The sequence below is a fragment of the Bos javanicus genome, chromosome 12, assembly GCF_032452875.1.
Source record: "Bos javanicus breed banteng chromosome 12, ARS-OSU_banteng_1.0, whole genome shotgun sequence".
NCBI lineage: Eukaryota > Metazoa > Chordata > Mammalia > Artiodactyla > Bovidae > Bos > Bos javanicus.
Genome location: NC_083879.1, coordinates 20,258,207 through 20,273,262, shown reverse-complemented (window position 1 = coordinate 20,273,262; position 15,056 = coordinate 20,258,207). Strand labels below are relative to the sequence as shown.

At 41.4% G+C, this 15,056-nt stretch overlaps 1 long non-coding RNA gene across 2 annotated transcripts in view; it reads right to left on the bottom strand.

Annotated features, from left to right (window-relative positions):
• Window positions 1-15,056, bottom strand: part of LOC133258259 (uncharacterized) — a 132,832-nt gene that overhangs the window by 51,317 nt on the left and 66,459 nt on the right. Inside the window, exon 4 of one of the 2 annotated variants that reach the window (XR_009739891.1) lies at window positions 10,012-10,387. The exons of the other annotated variant lie outside the window; for it this stretch is intronic. This is a non-coding gene — a long non-coding RNA (uncharacterized LOC133258259). Of the gene's footprint in view, window positions 1-10,011; window positions 10,388-15,056 lie in introns of those variants that run through there. 2 annotated transcript variants of the gene reach the window in all.

Here is a 15,056-nt window from a genome sequence, read left to right as displayed (position 1 = left end):
CAAGATTGTAGTTCATACTCTGTCCTCTATAACCAGCGTCCCTCACCTCCCAGATACAATGCCTGATGATATGAGGAGGAGCTGATGAAATAACAGAAATAAAGTGCAAACTTAATGTAATGCACTTGAATCTTCCCAAAGCCATCCCCGCCAATGCCCAATATATGGAAATATAGTCTTCCATGAAACTGGCCCTTGGTGACTAATAAGTTGGGGACCACTGCCTTATAAGCCTTCTTGGCTTCAAAAGATTTATCTTCAGTTCTCTCTTTTTTCCCTTTGCAGGAGGAACTTCAGGCATGCTTGAAACATAAGCCTGCTGAGTGTTGCCACATGGAAAATTGACATTTGATTTGTCCAGTCTCACAATCAATCGTCAGTAATGAGCCAGTAACATAGCTAGAAACCTTCAAATCATGTAGGTAAGGTACGAATGGGAGGTGGAGGGAAGAGATTCCGAAAAAGGCTAGAGAATGTGGAGTACAGCCCGTCACGCCGGCTGGAGCCCTAACTCTAGCTGGTGTTCTTTCCTGCTGTGATTCCTCGTGAGAACTCAGGCGCTCTGGACACCAGTACATACAATCAAGAGCACGCTGTGTGGTTTTCTGTTTTGTTCAACTGCCTCTATGCTGTTCTGTCAACAGCATCACAATCCTCCGTGTTCTGGAAAGGCGAAGAGCGCTTCGTTTTGAATCCCAGCGCCTCCAACAACTACCTGAGAGACCTTGGGAAAGTGACTTAACATCTCTTGAGTTTCCGTTTCTCCACCTGGAAAATAAGGCTAGTAATAGGTTGATCCTACTTATAGAAGTATTGTGAGAAATGCCAGAGACAAAGTACATACAGCGCGTATACGGAAGTCCCCTGGGTCACATTAATCAGTCAATAAATGTTGGCTACTAATTGCTCTTCAGATATCATTCCTCCAGGTTGTAGCAGACTGCTCCCGTAGCTCCACAACCTCTCCCACGTGTGTGCATGCTGCATCAGCTTCGAGTAATTGCTAGCATTTGTGATTCTTGCCTGAGGGTTCTCTCTGACACTCATTTTTTTCTGTCCCTATGCATCCATGGCAAGCTGGCAGTGCTAGGGAGTTAACAGCCCTTCTCTCTCCCAATAATAGATGGGAGTTGGTGGACCAATACCCCAGCTTCCTCATCATTCAGAAGGCATAAACCTCAGTAGTGGGTCCTGTGTGGTCTATCAGAGTTCCTTCAGTGGATTTAGCTCCAGTTGCTCTAGTTATTATAACTTGTTTGACGATGTTGGCAGCCTTGCTGTGCCTGTCTCATCTCTCCACTTTCTTACCAATACTTCCTGGGGTCAACTCCATGCTAAACTACTTGTGTTCAGAAACTTATTTCAGCATCTGCTTCTCGGGGAACACGAGCTTAGGTCATTGGTATGAGCAGAGGTTCCAAGGAGCAGGTCATGAGGCTGGATTCTGGAACCACCTCATTTAAACGGATCCCAGTGCCGGTGGTAAATGGTGTGCTGATAAGCCCCAGTATACAGTAGCATTAAGGATACATTTGGATGGGCTACAGATGGAAGGAGGGCTCCCCTGGTGGCTCAGGTGGTAAAGAATCTGCCTGCCCATGCAAGGGATGTGAGTTCGTTCCCTGGGTGAGGAAGATCCCCTGGAGGAGGAAATGGCAACCCACTCCGGTATTCTTACCTGGAGAATCCCGTGGACAGGGGAGCCTGGCGGGCTGCAGTCCATGGGATCACAAAGAGTCGGACACAACTTAGCAACTGAACAACAACAGATGGACAGTGATAACTCTCATGTACAGTAGTAGCAATGATGGATCTGAATGGGTTAGAGATGAACTGGCTTGTGTAACATCAAGGGCATTTAAAGATATTCGAGCACTTACAGAGTGTCTGATTTACATAGTACTCCTATGATGAGTCCAATGGACTCATTTCCCAGGGAAAGAATTATAACATCTGGTACATGTCATGGTATCAGCTGGTTCTGTATACACAATATCACTTCAATACAGCCAGTCTGATAGGAATTGGAACGCCTTTTTTAAGAGCTTCTCTGGTGGCTCAGACGGCTGTAATGCGGGAGGCCCAGATTCGATCCCTGGGTTGGAAAGATCCCCTGGAGAAGGAAATGACAATCCACTCCAGTATTCTTGCCTGGGAAATCCCATGGATGGAGAAGCCTGGTAGGCTACAGTCCATGTAATTGCAAAGAGTCGGACATGACTGAGCGACTTCACTTTCACTTTCTTTACACTTTTTAAGGGTGCAACTCAGGTACCAGCCTGAGGATGGTGCCTGTAGGATGTGAGTATGCTGTTTGAAATGTAGTACATAGCGTGAGTCAACAAACTCTCAACAGGAAGAATCTGTGGGGCTGGGAACCAAGAGGTGGAAGTAGGGCATGGCTCCTGATACTACCCTTCTTTGATCCTCTTGGGGAATTTTGCTTTTTGACCCACAATGTTAGGGTCCGCTGGGCGAGAGCTTCTGGTTTCCAGTGGGACTTGGCAAGTCTTCTGCCAGGACACAGTATTTGGGGGGGCATTATGTTAACCCTGGGCTTCCCTGATGGCTCAAGTGGTAAAGAATCCGCCTGCAGTCCAGGAGACACAGAAGACACGGTTTCAATCCCTGGGTTGGGAGGATTTCCTGGAGGGGCCCTAAAATGATGGCTGTCATTTGTATTCTGAGTTCCTCATGCCGGTAGAGAGTAGCAAGCAAAGAAAGAAGCTACCTTGTTACCATGATGAGATAGGCCTCTTGCTATACCATGAAGGCACAAGGGAGGCATCCCTGGATCTTAGCGGGATTTACTGGTGCTGCCATACCCAGTAATAACTGAATGGGCAAATGCAGAAAGCTTGTGCTGGTTGTTTTAGAATAAGATTCGGATTGTCTCTTTGGGTCCTTGAGGTGAGGTAATTCAAGGGTCTCAGGCTCTACAGATGTGAATGTCTTGGATCATGACTATCGCTTATGACCTAAGGACCAGCTGTTGTGTAGGGGCTACAGCTTAGCTCACTAACCCCTCTGTTGTAATTCTCTTCCCTTTTGCTTTTATCTTTTTGACGCTCTGCACAGCTTGTGGGATCTTAGTTTCCCAACCAGAGATTGGATCCGGGCTTTATTCTAAGTGTTTTGTGCATAGTAACTGATTAAGTACTTCCAGCTGCCTCACAATGTAGCGTTACTGCTGTCCCTCCCGTACAAAGGAGGAAACCGAGAGAGCCTTGGATTACGTGGCATCCCAGTGGTCTCACTCCAGGGCCTGTGACTTTCTTCTTTTCTACTATTTACTTCTGACAACAACTCTAACTGGAGAAGGATTGACCTGAATTGCTTAAATTGCAATGTATTATATTCTTCTCCATGTGTTATGTGTATGTGTTGTATCCATGTATTTCTTAGGGAAATTCTTAAGCAAAAGACTTCAGTTTGGTCTGGAGCTGGCTTGCTGTAGTAGGGCACACAACCAGATATCAGGAGGCTTAATGAATAGCAACACTTGCTATTTCCTGGCTTTATCACTTCGAGAAAAGCCAGCTTTGAGGGTTTATTTACTCATCTGTGAAAGAAGTCAGTTGGCCAGTCACCTTTGGCTTTCTTTCTCCTTTTCTTTCTTCCCTGGACAGTATATGGTTCTGTGATTTCCAAAACTTTTAAAAGGTCCTCAGAAAACAACCATTATAAATCTTGACCTTCCTTTACAGTGAAATAAACCTTGACCTTCCTTTACAGTAAGGAGGCGTTCAGGATTGATAGAAACACAGTGGTTTTACCTTCCAATGGGACTGAAGCTTTAGAAAGAAAGGCACCCCACCAACCCACAAACACACACGCCTAGTACGAGCGCCAGTATCTGCCATAAAGCCAAGTCTCAACTGAGGGTAAATTCTTGGTTGTTAAGCGGGGCGTGGGTGTCTAGACTAGATCCCTGATCGCTCTCCACGGGTATCTGGGAGAGGTCATGGCTTCCTTCGGGCTGTTCCTGTGTGGTGAGTTAGCCATCACACATGCATGCGTGCTCAGTCACTTCAGTCGTGTCTGACTCTTTTCAAACTATGGACTGTAGGCCTTCAGGCTCCTCTGTCTATGGGATTCTCCAGGCAAGAATGCCAGAGCGGGTTGCCATGCCCTCCTCCAGGGGATCTTCCCAACCCAGGGATTGAACCCACATCCCTTATGTCTCCTGCATTGGAAGGTGGGTTCTTTACCACCAGTGCCACCTGGGAAGCCCAGTAATCATACTGAGTGGCTTTTAAGCAATGAGAAAAATTTGTTTTGATAATTTCTGAAAGTTAACCACTCCTTTATTTAGTATGTGACTTGTTTTGACCAAAATTTCCCCAAAGGCAGCCTTCTAAGCTGCCATTGACCTCTGAGGGGACAGCCAGAGAGACAGCCTGTATGTGCAGACCCAGGCAGTCTATTCAGTCTGATGTCGATCATCTTATAATCATCCCCCTGATAATCAATTCTCCTATCAATTCAGAGATTCTGACTCCAGGCGGGGGGCTTGGAATACACAGCCTGAGGCCAATCAACTCAGAGAAACTGCTTCCTGAAAATATCTTTTTTCATAGGAAACAGGAGGTTAGACGCACGACCTGGTTACTCAAAGAGTAAGTCTTTGCTACCCTTGCTGATGTAGAGAGTGGCAGTGGAGGCATCCTCAGCACTTAACATCTACAAATTATAAAAAAAAATCATCAAAAAATCAATTGCTGTTTCTAGAAGTCTTCAAACAGTGCTTTATATGTCTCACAAGCCTGAAGACGACACGAACTGTATACCTTCTGCTATTTTCTTCCAGCAGCCCTTGCTCATAACCATAGCTTGTATAGCTTCAGATGTGGTGAAACTGTTGGCTGTGTTGATGGGACCATCTAGAATATACTAATGTTCATACAGGGCTACTCTCTCCAAGAGCCCAAATCCACTGGTCCTCAGGGAGCCAGAGGAGTGCTGGTTCCCTGGAGGGTGGGAGAAGTGCCTCTCTGCCCAGCACTGCCCTTGATCACAAGGACCCCACAGTAGGACCAGGGAGCCCGAGGACCTCCAAGCCTCTCATGAGGAAACCTCAGTCACTTTCCAGCCTCAACTGTTCTCTCAGCAATCATCAACTGAATACAAGGGATCCTGGGGGAAATAGATAACTTGCTCTTTCCATTCACTCAGTTTCTCCTTCCCATCGTAGAAAATAAAAAACAGGAATAATCTCCTTCTTCCTGCAGTCAAAACAGGCTTCAGTGCCATGAACTTATGCAAATACATAAGGAATGGTGAAATCCATCCTGGTCTGGGTTCAACCACCCCACCCCCAAATCCCAGAAAATTGGAAGAGAGTGGATTTTCAGAGACTTCCTAGTTCAGGTAAAACCCAGAGAGGAAAGACTCCTGTCTACCATCACACAGGTCTTGCTCACAAACATAATATTGTCATAACAGATCAGTGCTGGATTTTAAAAAGCTAGTTTATCAGTCCTCTATCCCAACTGAAATCTTTTTGGTTCATGAACACATCTCTTTGCACCTGGTTCTCTCTCATTAGGACTTAACATTTTTTGTGGACAGGAGAAGACCTAAGGCAGGGCTCCAAGATTCTTAAAAAGGTCAAATGCTTCCTTCCTCTCAGGGGGTCAGCTAACATGTAGGGTTCAGTTGTTTGACTGGACTCAATGAAAACTAAACAAATTTTTAGGACATCCAGGAGGAGCAAGTAAGTGTAGTGAAATTCACTTGGCTTAATATACAAATGCCTTTTTAAAAATAACATGAGGTTATTTTGCTTCTTAGTATGAAAGAAATATATATTCATCAGAAGAGACTTAGAAAATGTAGGAAAAAAAATATTCACAAGTCCATTACCAAGAGGCAATAATTGTTAGCAGTTGGGCATATTGACCCTTCCAGTCTCTCTCTCCATATATTTCCAAAGAGGGATCCAAGTTCAATGCTTGAAACAGGGCACTCAAAGCTGGTGCACTGGGACAACCCTGAGGGATGGGATGGGGAGGGAAGTGGTAGGGGGGTTCAGGATGGGGGACCCATGTACACCCATGGCTGATTCATGTCAATGTATGGCAAAAACCACCACAATATTGTAAAGTAATTAGCCTCCAATTAAAATAAATTAATTTAAAAAATAAAAAATAATATGGGAATTAAAAAAAAAGAGGGATCATGCCATCCTCTTTTTGTTATCTGACTTAAAAAAAAAAAACCTTACTACATGGATATATTCCCAGAGCATTAAATATTCTTTCATAGATGGATAATATTCCATTGCATGGATGCACCAAGGCTTATTTAATATTTCCACACTCAGTCCTTCCACTGCCAGAAGTCTTGGTGGGCATTAGGTTATTTCCAACTTCTTTGAATTTTGTGGCTGATAATTCTCTTTGAGGAAAATCATTTATGATTCTTTCCTTAGGATAAATTCCTAGAAATGATGCTGGGTCAAGGAGTACTAAAATGTGTAAAGCTTTTGGCTCCAAATGTCTCTTCTGACAATAGTCTTAACTGAAAAGACTAATAAGAGATGAGCCCACTTGGCCTGGCCTCTCTTGGTGGTCAGATCCAAGGCTTTAACCACACACCTACTGATTTATGATGTAAAAGATTCTGTATTTTGCTTTCCTAGTTCCCTCTTTTTTTTTTTTTTTATTGGAGAATAGTTGCTTTACAATGTTGTGCTAGTTTCTGCTGTACAGCAAAGTGAATCTTATATATATATCTCTCCCCTCCGTTTTGGATTTCCTTCCCATTTAGGTCACCACAGAGCACTGAATTCCCTGTGCTACACAGTAGGTTCTCATTAGCTAACTCTTTTATACATAGTAATGAATATATGTCAGTCCCAATCTCCCGATTCATCCCACCTTCCCTTCCACATTTGGTGTCCACATGTTTGCCCTCCATGTCTGTGTTTCTACTTCTGCTTTGCAAATAGGTTCATCTGTACTATTCCTCTAGATTCTGCATAAATGCATTGATATACAATATTTCTTTTTCTCTTTCTGACTTAATTCACTGTGTATGAGTCTCCAGATCCATCCATGTCTTTGCAAATGAAACAATTTTGTTCCTTTTTATGGCTGAGTAATATTCCATCGTATATATGTGCCATGTCTTCTTTATCCATTCCTGTTGATGGACATTTAGGTTGCTTCCATGTCCTGGCTACTGTCAATAGTGCTGCAGTGAATATTGGGGTGCGTGTATATTTTGGAATTACGGTTTTTCTGCTGGTTTATGATCCAGGAGTGGGATTGATGAGTCATGTGGTAGTTCTGGGCTTCCCAAGTGGCACTAGTGGTAAAGAACCTGCTGCCAATTCAGACCACAGGGTCGCAAAGAGTCAGACATGACTGAGTGACTGAACTGAACTGAAGAGACTCAGGTTCAATCCCTGAGTCGGGAAGATCCCCTGGAGGAGGGCATGGCAACCCACTCCAGCCTTCTTGCCTGGAGAATCCCATGGACAGAGGAGCCTGGCGGGCTACAGTCCATGGGATCACACAAAGTCAGACCTGACTGAAGCGGCTGAGCACACACTCACACATGGTAGTTCTATTTTCAGTTTTTTAAGGAGCCTCCATACTGTTCTCCCAGTGGCTGTGTCAATTTACATTCTCGCCAGTATGTTAAGACAGCTCCCTCTCTTCATGCCCTCTCCAGCATTAATTGTTTGTAGATTTTTTGATTACTGCCGTTCTGAGCTTGGTGAGGTGATACCTCATTGTAGTTTTGATTTGCGTTTCTCTCCGTCTTTTTGTAAGTCAGATTTTGTGTGTGTGTGGTATAATTTACATACAGCAAAATTCACTCTGTTTTTGGTGCAGTTTTATGAATTCTGAAAAACACATACAGTTGTATAAGCACCACCACAATCAAGACATAGAACATTTCATCACCCAAAAGTTCCCTCTTGGACCTTCGTGTTCACTCCTTTGTATGGTTCACACCTTACCCCTAGCTCCTGGCAACCACTCCCCTGTCCCCATAGTTTTTCTTTTTCCGGCATGTTAAGTGGAATTACAGAGCAGGTAGCTTTGTAATTCTAATTTTTTCGCTTGGCGTAATGCACTTGAATACCCACGTTCTCTATCGCTAGCTCTTTTCTTTCTATTCCACTGGACCTACATTTCAGTTGTTTATATATTCACCAGGTGGTGGTGATTTGGATTGTTCCTAGTTTTTGGAGATTATGAAAAAAGTTGATAGAAACATTCACATATAGCTTTTGGTGTGGGCATGTATTTTTATTTATCTTGGGTGAACACCCAAATGCTCAGTCCCATAAGTGACATTTAACTGTACAAGGCACTATTAAGCAGTTTTCCAAAGAGGCTGCACTGTTTTGTATGAGTGCTCCCACTGCTCCATATTCTCATCAGTTCTCAGTCTTGGTTTTTAAATTTTCGTGGTCAAATAGAAGTGTGTTAGAACCTTATTGCAGTTTTAAAATCTCATTTCCCCAATGAATAATAATGTTGAGTATATTTTCATTCATTCCTTTGCTATCTTTTTTAACGTCTTTGGAGAAATGCCCAAATCTTTTCCCATTTTTTGCTGGGGTTGTTTCTTATTATTGTTTGTCAGAATTTTCAATATATTCTGGATACAAGTCTTTTGTAATAAATTTACTTTGCAAATATTTCCCCCCAGTCTTTGGCTTGCTTATTCATCTCCTTTTCTTCACAGTGTCTTTCAGAGTTTTTAATTTTGACAAACTGCTGCCTATTTTGTTTCTTTTATACTTCATCATTCTGTGTCACAGCTGAGAAATCTTTCCCTTATCTTTGGTTGCAAAGACATTTTTCCTCTATTTTCCTCTAGAACTTTCATATTGTTAGGTTTTATATGTGGGTATATGTTTCATTTTGAATTGACTTTTGCATATATAATTTTTGAAAGGTATGGATCATGGAACATAATTTTACACATGGATGTCCAAATTGCAGCACAATCTGTTGAAAAACTATATCTATTGAATTCCTTGGTTCTTTTGTTTTTGAAGATTATGAACAGACTTGCATGTATTTGTATATTTGCTAAGGATTTTATTTTATCCCATTGGTTTACATGTTATCCTTTCATTGATACACACACTTGATTACTGTAGGTTTATTTAAGTCTTGAATTCAATTTTGTTTTTTTTTTCAAAATTGTTTTCATGGCAGTTTCCTTTGCTTTCCTTTATAAATTTTAGCATTATCTTGGGGATTTCTATAAAAACACCTTGCTGGATTTTTGATGAGATTACACTGAATCTACAGATCAGTTTGAGAAGGGTTGGCATTTTAAGAACGTTGAATCTTTCTGGCCATCTTTTGACGCCAAATCATTTCTTCTACCTTGAATTATGAGACCAGCCTCCCAAATCATACTTTTCTTGTAAAATTTGGCCTCATGATTGGATTTGCACTGGATATTAGCTATTGGAAGACTATTCATAGTGACTTTAACCCTATAGGGCATAGAACTACCTGCTATATTGAAATTATGGATCAAAGTTTTTACCCCTTTAATCAAGTTGTCCCAGTCATTCTAGTAAAGAGCATCCTAGATCATCTGACAGCAAACCGACCCCTAGATAAGTGAACATTCACATCTAAGATCAGAATAACCAACTCTCTAGTCAACCACTCCAAATGTAGGAGCTATAAATTCTTATTTTATGCCATTGAAATTTTGTTTTTGTTTATTACACAGCATCATTGTGGCAGCAGTTGACACATCTGAAAAATGTACAGGTTCGTTAAACTCTTTACAAACAGCATCACGCAATAACTTACCAGGGTTGGGACATTAATCAAATGTAGCTAGTTTCATGGGTTAATCATGAAACTTGCCTTTTCACCTTCATTCTCAATACCAAGTATTAAAAAACAAAAAATTATCACAAGAGAAATTCTGATAAGTCCTTATCACCACTTCCAACCCCTGAGTCAAGTAAAACTATGAGACTATGGAGAATTCACTTTGTCTTTATTTTTAATTATAAGGAGTTTATTATTATTTTAACCTTTTTAGTAAATGATTGAGCACCCTGACTGTGATGTGGAGATGAATCTAAAGGAACCAGTCAGAAGAAAGATAAGCATCCTAAAATGATTAATCAACTTTTTTTTTTAAATCAAAGTTCTTAGAACTATTTGCTGAATTGTGTGTTTTATTTTTAATAGTTATTCTTTGAGGTAGGAATGCCATGGCATAGAGATAAGAGCCATAACATTTAAGACATGTTTATGAAGTTAAAACCACTAACTTGGCTGCAGTTGAAATGCATTCAGCTCCTTCCCACTGTGCTCGGAGTCTTCCCAAAGGCTGGGCTGGCAAGGGTTCCTGCTACTGCTGCCTCTTCCCCAGCTGGCACTGTGGGCTGTGAGACAAATGTAGGCATTTAACCCACATTAAAGTGCATTTAGAAGTACTAGAATTCGTGTTTATCAGGGCTTTGACATCAAACACATTTCTAACCAGTGGGGTGTGTTTAGATCTTGACAACAGAATGACCTTGTGCAGCTTCAATTCCAGGGTCTTTTGGTAGTGCCAAAGAGAAGGCAGACACCCACAGTCGTGCTGCTGTCAACGGCAATATCCTTGTAAGGGGGGCCGCCAGGGCCCTAGGAAAGAACCTTGCCTCAGCCTATCCGCCCTTGGGAAAGCTCAAGGTGGGCTGGGGTACTTTAGACTTGGGCCCCTAGAAGCTGTCTCATTTGCTTTATTTTTTGTTCATTCACCCCTACTTGGTATCCTTGATGGCTTTGTTATTTACCTAAAAATTGCATTGCCACTTTATAAATGAAATAGACTTTGAGAAAATCAAATTTGTTTTAAATTAAGTTCTCTGGGGGAAAAATAGGAAGCACTAGTTTCTGAAGCCAGTCTGGGCTATGCTCATAATTCAAAGGAGGTAGGCAAAATGTTCAGAGCTTGGGAAGTATTCTTAAAAGTAGGACATGTCTAGGTTGATAATATCTACTAGTGTGTTTACATGAAATGGATAAATCAAAGCACATTCAGTAAAAATGCTAGGAAACAGATGCTGCAATGGAGTCATATACACTTGGGTTCAAATCTCTTCTTTACCCCCAACCAGCTGTGGAATGGAGCCTCAGTTTCCTCAAGTCTAAAATGGAGATAGAAAAATGGTACTAATAACCCTATTTGCAGGGCAGGAATAGAGATGCAGATAGAGGGCAGACTTGTGGACGTGGCGACTGGGGAAGAAAGGGTGGGACAAACTGAGAGAGTGCACTGACGTATCTACACTACTGTGCGTAAACGAGACGGCGCAGCGGCAAAGAACCCGCCTGCCATGCAAGCAGACGCGAGAATCATGGGTTTGATCCCTGGGTGGGGAAGAGCCCCTGGAGAAGGAAATGGCAACCCACTCCAGTATTCTTGCCTGAAAATTCCATGGACAGAGGAGCCCAGTGGGCTACAGTCCACAGGGTCACAAAGAGTCAGACGCGACTGAGCGGCTGAGCACACACAGGATGTAAACTGGAATAGCTAATGGGATACTACTGTGCAGCGCAGGGATTTCAGCTCAGTGCTCTGTGATTGACCCAAAGGAGTGGGACACGCAGCTGGGTGGGAGGGAGGCTCCAGAGCAGAGGATACATGTATGCACACAGCTGATTCCCGTTGTCATACAGCAGAAACTAACACAACATTATAAAGCAGTTGTCCTCCAATTAAAAAATAAAAAACAAACTAATTAATTAAAAAAGGAAATTGGGATATAAAAGAACTTATTTCAAAGGGTTGTAATAAATTTTAAAATAGTGTAAAGAGAGTGGTTGCCGCTAGCTGCAATTAGTGCTCAAAAAACTCAGTAAACCGTATTAACAGTACTGTTAGTATTTTGCCATTATTTCTAGTGAAAATGATTATTGTGCAATATTGTATCAAAAATAACCAGACTAAAAATTTAGATCTGCAGTATAATTGATACTATGCTAAAAATAATAGGAAAAACGTTGGAAATACACCAAAATGTTATTGTATGAATTAGGAGAGTGGGATGATCGGTGGTTTCCTTTCCTCTTTTGTAATTTTTCTGCTATATATTTATATTACATATGATTAAAAATACTTAAAAACAATAAGGATTATTTCACTGATGCACAATATCACTTATGTATTATTCTTTTAAGTATGAGCTTCCCTGGTAGCTCAGATAATAAACAACCTGCCTGCAATGCTGGATACCTGGGTTCAATCCCTGGATTGGGAAGATCCCCTGGAGAAGGGAATGGCAACTCACTCCAGTATTCTTGCCTGGAGAATCCCATGGACGGAGGAGCCTGATGGGCTACAGTCCACGGGGTCCCAAAAAGTTGGACACGACTGAGCGACTAACACACACACATGAAGTAGTTTAAGCTGACCTCAACCATGAAGAAACAAGTATACAAAATAGGACAGTGGGATATTCTGGAAGACAAATTCCTTGAAATATTCAGAAAAATATATGTCATTAAAAAAAAAACAAAGGCAAGACAAATGAGAAACAAAATGTGTGAATCTTGACTGGATCCTGGATCCAATATGAAAGTCAATTTGGGAAAAAATGGGAAATTTAAATAAGGCTTGCATCAATTCAGTTCAGTTTAGTTCAGTTGCTCAGTTGTGTCTGACTCTTTGCGACCCCATGAATCACAGCATGCCAGGCCCCCTGTCCATCACCAACTCCCAGAGTTTACCCAAACTCACGTCCATTGAGTCGGTGATGCCATCCAGCCATCTCATCCTCTGTCATCCCCTTCTCCTCCTGCCCACAATCCCTCCCAGTATCAGAGTCTTTTCCAATGAGTCAGCTCTTCGCATGAGGTGGCCAAAGTATTGGAGTTTCAGCTTTAGCATCAGTCCTTCCATTGAACACCCAGGACTGATCTCCTTTAGGATGGACTGGTTGGATCTCCTTGCAGTCCAAGGGACTCTCAAGAGTCTTCTCCAACATCACAGTTCAAAAGCATCAATTCTTTGGTGCTCAGCTTTCTTCACAGTCCAACTCTCACATTCATACATGACCACTGGAAAAACCATAGCCTTGACTAGACGGACCTTTGTTGGCAAAGTAATGTCTCTGCTTTTCAATATGCTATCTAGATTGGACATAACTTTTCTTCCAAGGAGTAAGTGTCTTTTAATTTCATGGCTGCGATCACCATCTGCAGTGATTTTGGAGCCCAGAAAAATAAAGTCTGACACTGTTTCCACTGTTTCCCCATCTATTTCCCATGAAGTGATGGGACCAGATGCCATGATCTTCGTTTTCTGAATGTTGAGCTTTAAGCCAACATTTTTACTCTCCTCTTTCACTTTCATCAAGAGGCTTTTGAGTTCCTCTTCACTTTCTGCCATAAGGGTGGTGTCACCTGCATATCTGAGGTTATTGATATTTCTCCCAGCAATCTTGATTCCAGCTTGTGTTTCTTCCAGCCCAGTGTTTCTCATGATGTACTCTGCATAGAAGTTAAATAAGCAGGGTGACAATATACAGCCTTGACGTACTCCTTTTCATATTTGGAACCAGTCTGTTGTTCCATGTCCAGTTCTAACTGTTGCTTCCTGACCTACATATAGGTTTCTCAAGAGGCAGGTCAGGTGGTCTGGCATTCCCATTTCTTTCAGAATTTTCCACAGTTTATTGTGATCCACACAGTCAAAGGCTTTGGCATAGTCAATAAAGCAGAAATAGGTGTTTTTCTGGAACTTTCTTGCTTTTTTGATGATGCAGCAGATGTTGGCAATTTGATCTTTGGTTCCTCTGCCTTTTCTAAAACCAGCTTGAACATCTGGAAGTTCATGGTTCATATATTGCTGAAGCCTGGCTTGGAGAATTTTGAGCATTACTTTACTAGTGTGTGAGATGAGTGCAATTGTGCGGTAGTTTGAGCATTCTTTGGCATTGCCTTTCTTTGGGATTGGAATGAAAACTGACCTTTTCTATAGTAAACTATATATGCTAATGTTTCTTGACTGTAATAAAGAAACTGTCTTTATGTTGTAGAATACCCTTATTCCTAGGAAAGCCATGCAGAAGTGTTTATGAGTGACATTATAATATTGTATTTGCACATCTATGAATCTTTCTATGAGCGAAATAAAGCAAATACAAAATAAGTAAATTATAATACTAGTATTTCAAAGCTACAAGAAAACATGGGGTTTAATCTAAATTATATATAGAGAAATCAATAAGTTAAAGGTTGGGATGAACAAGATTAAACCCACAGACAGACAGAATAGCCTAAATATCATTAACCAAGTTGTATATTTTCCAAATATTAGGTTAAAAAAGTTCTACTGCCTGAAGTCTCCTGTCATTGAGAGAAATAGGATGAGGTTTTTAGACATTATATTATTATTGCATTTGCTCAGTCGTGTCCAATTCTTTGCGACCCCATGGACTGTAGCCTATCAGGCTCCTTCATCCATGGGATTTTCCAGGCAAGAGTGCTGGAGTGGATTGCCATTTCCTTCTCCAGGGGATCTTCCCGACCCAGGAATCGAACCTGGGTCTCCCACATTGCAGGCAGACGCTTTACCGTCTGAGCCACCAGGGAAGGTAGAACTATTAATAATATTAACTACGGCCTAAAAGTTTGTAAGTGATTTTACTTCTGTTAAGTGCTTTGGGTCTCATAAGAAGTCAATTGGAAATGACTATGTAGTCTTATGATATACTGTCACTGATTTATTTTACACAGATTTATTTCCTGCTTCTGCAAGTAATTCCCAGAGGACCAAAACAATGTCATTCAAATATATACGTATCTATACTTATGTATTTTATTCCCTGGTTGCCTGAAATGTTTATCACTGAGTTCTGATTTTGGACACTTCTCTCTGTTGCTTATTTGTTCTTTCTTTTAAAAGAAATTTTATTGACATAAAATTAATTCATATCCTGTTAATTTCTGCCATGCAGCAAAATGGTTCAGCTCTACGTATGTGTTCTTTCTCATATTCTTCTCTGTTATGGTTTATCTCAGGGTTTTGAACATAGTCCCCTGTCCTGTACATAGAACCTTGTT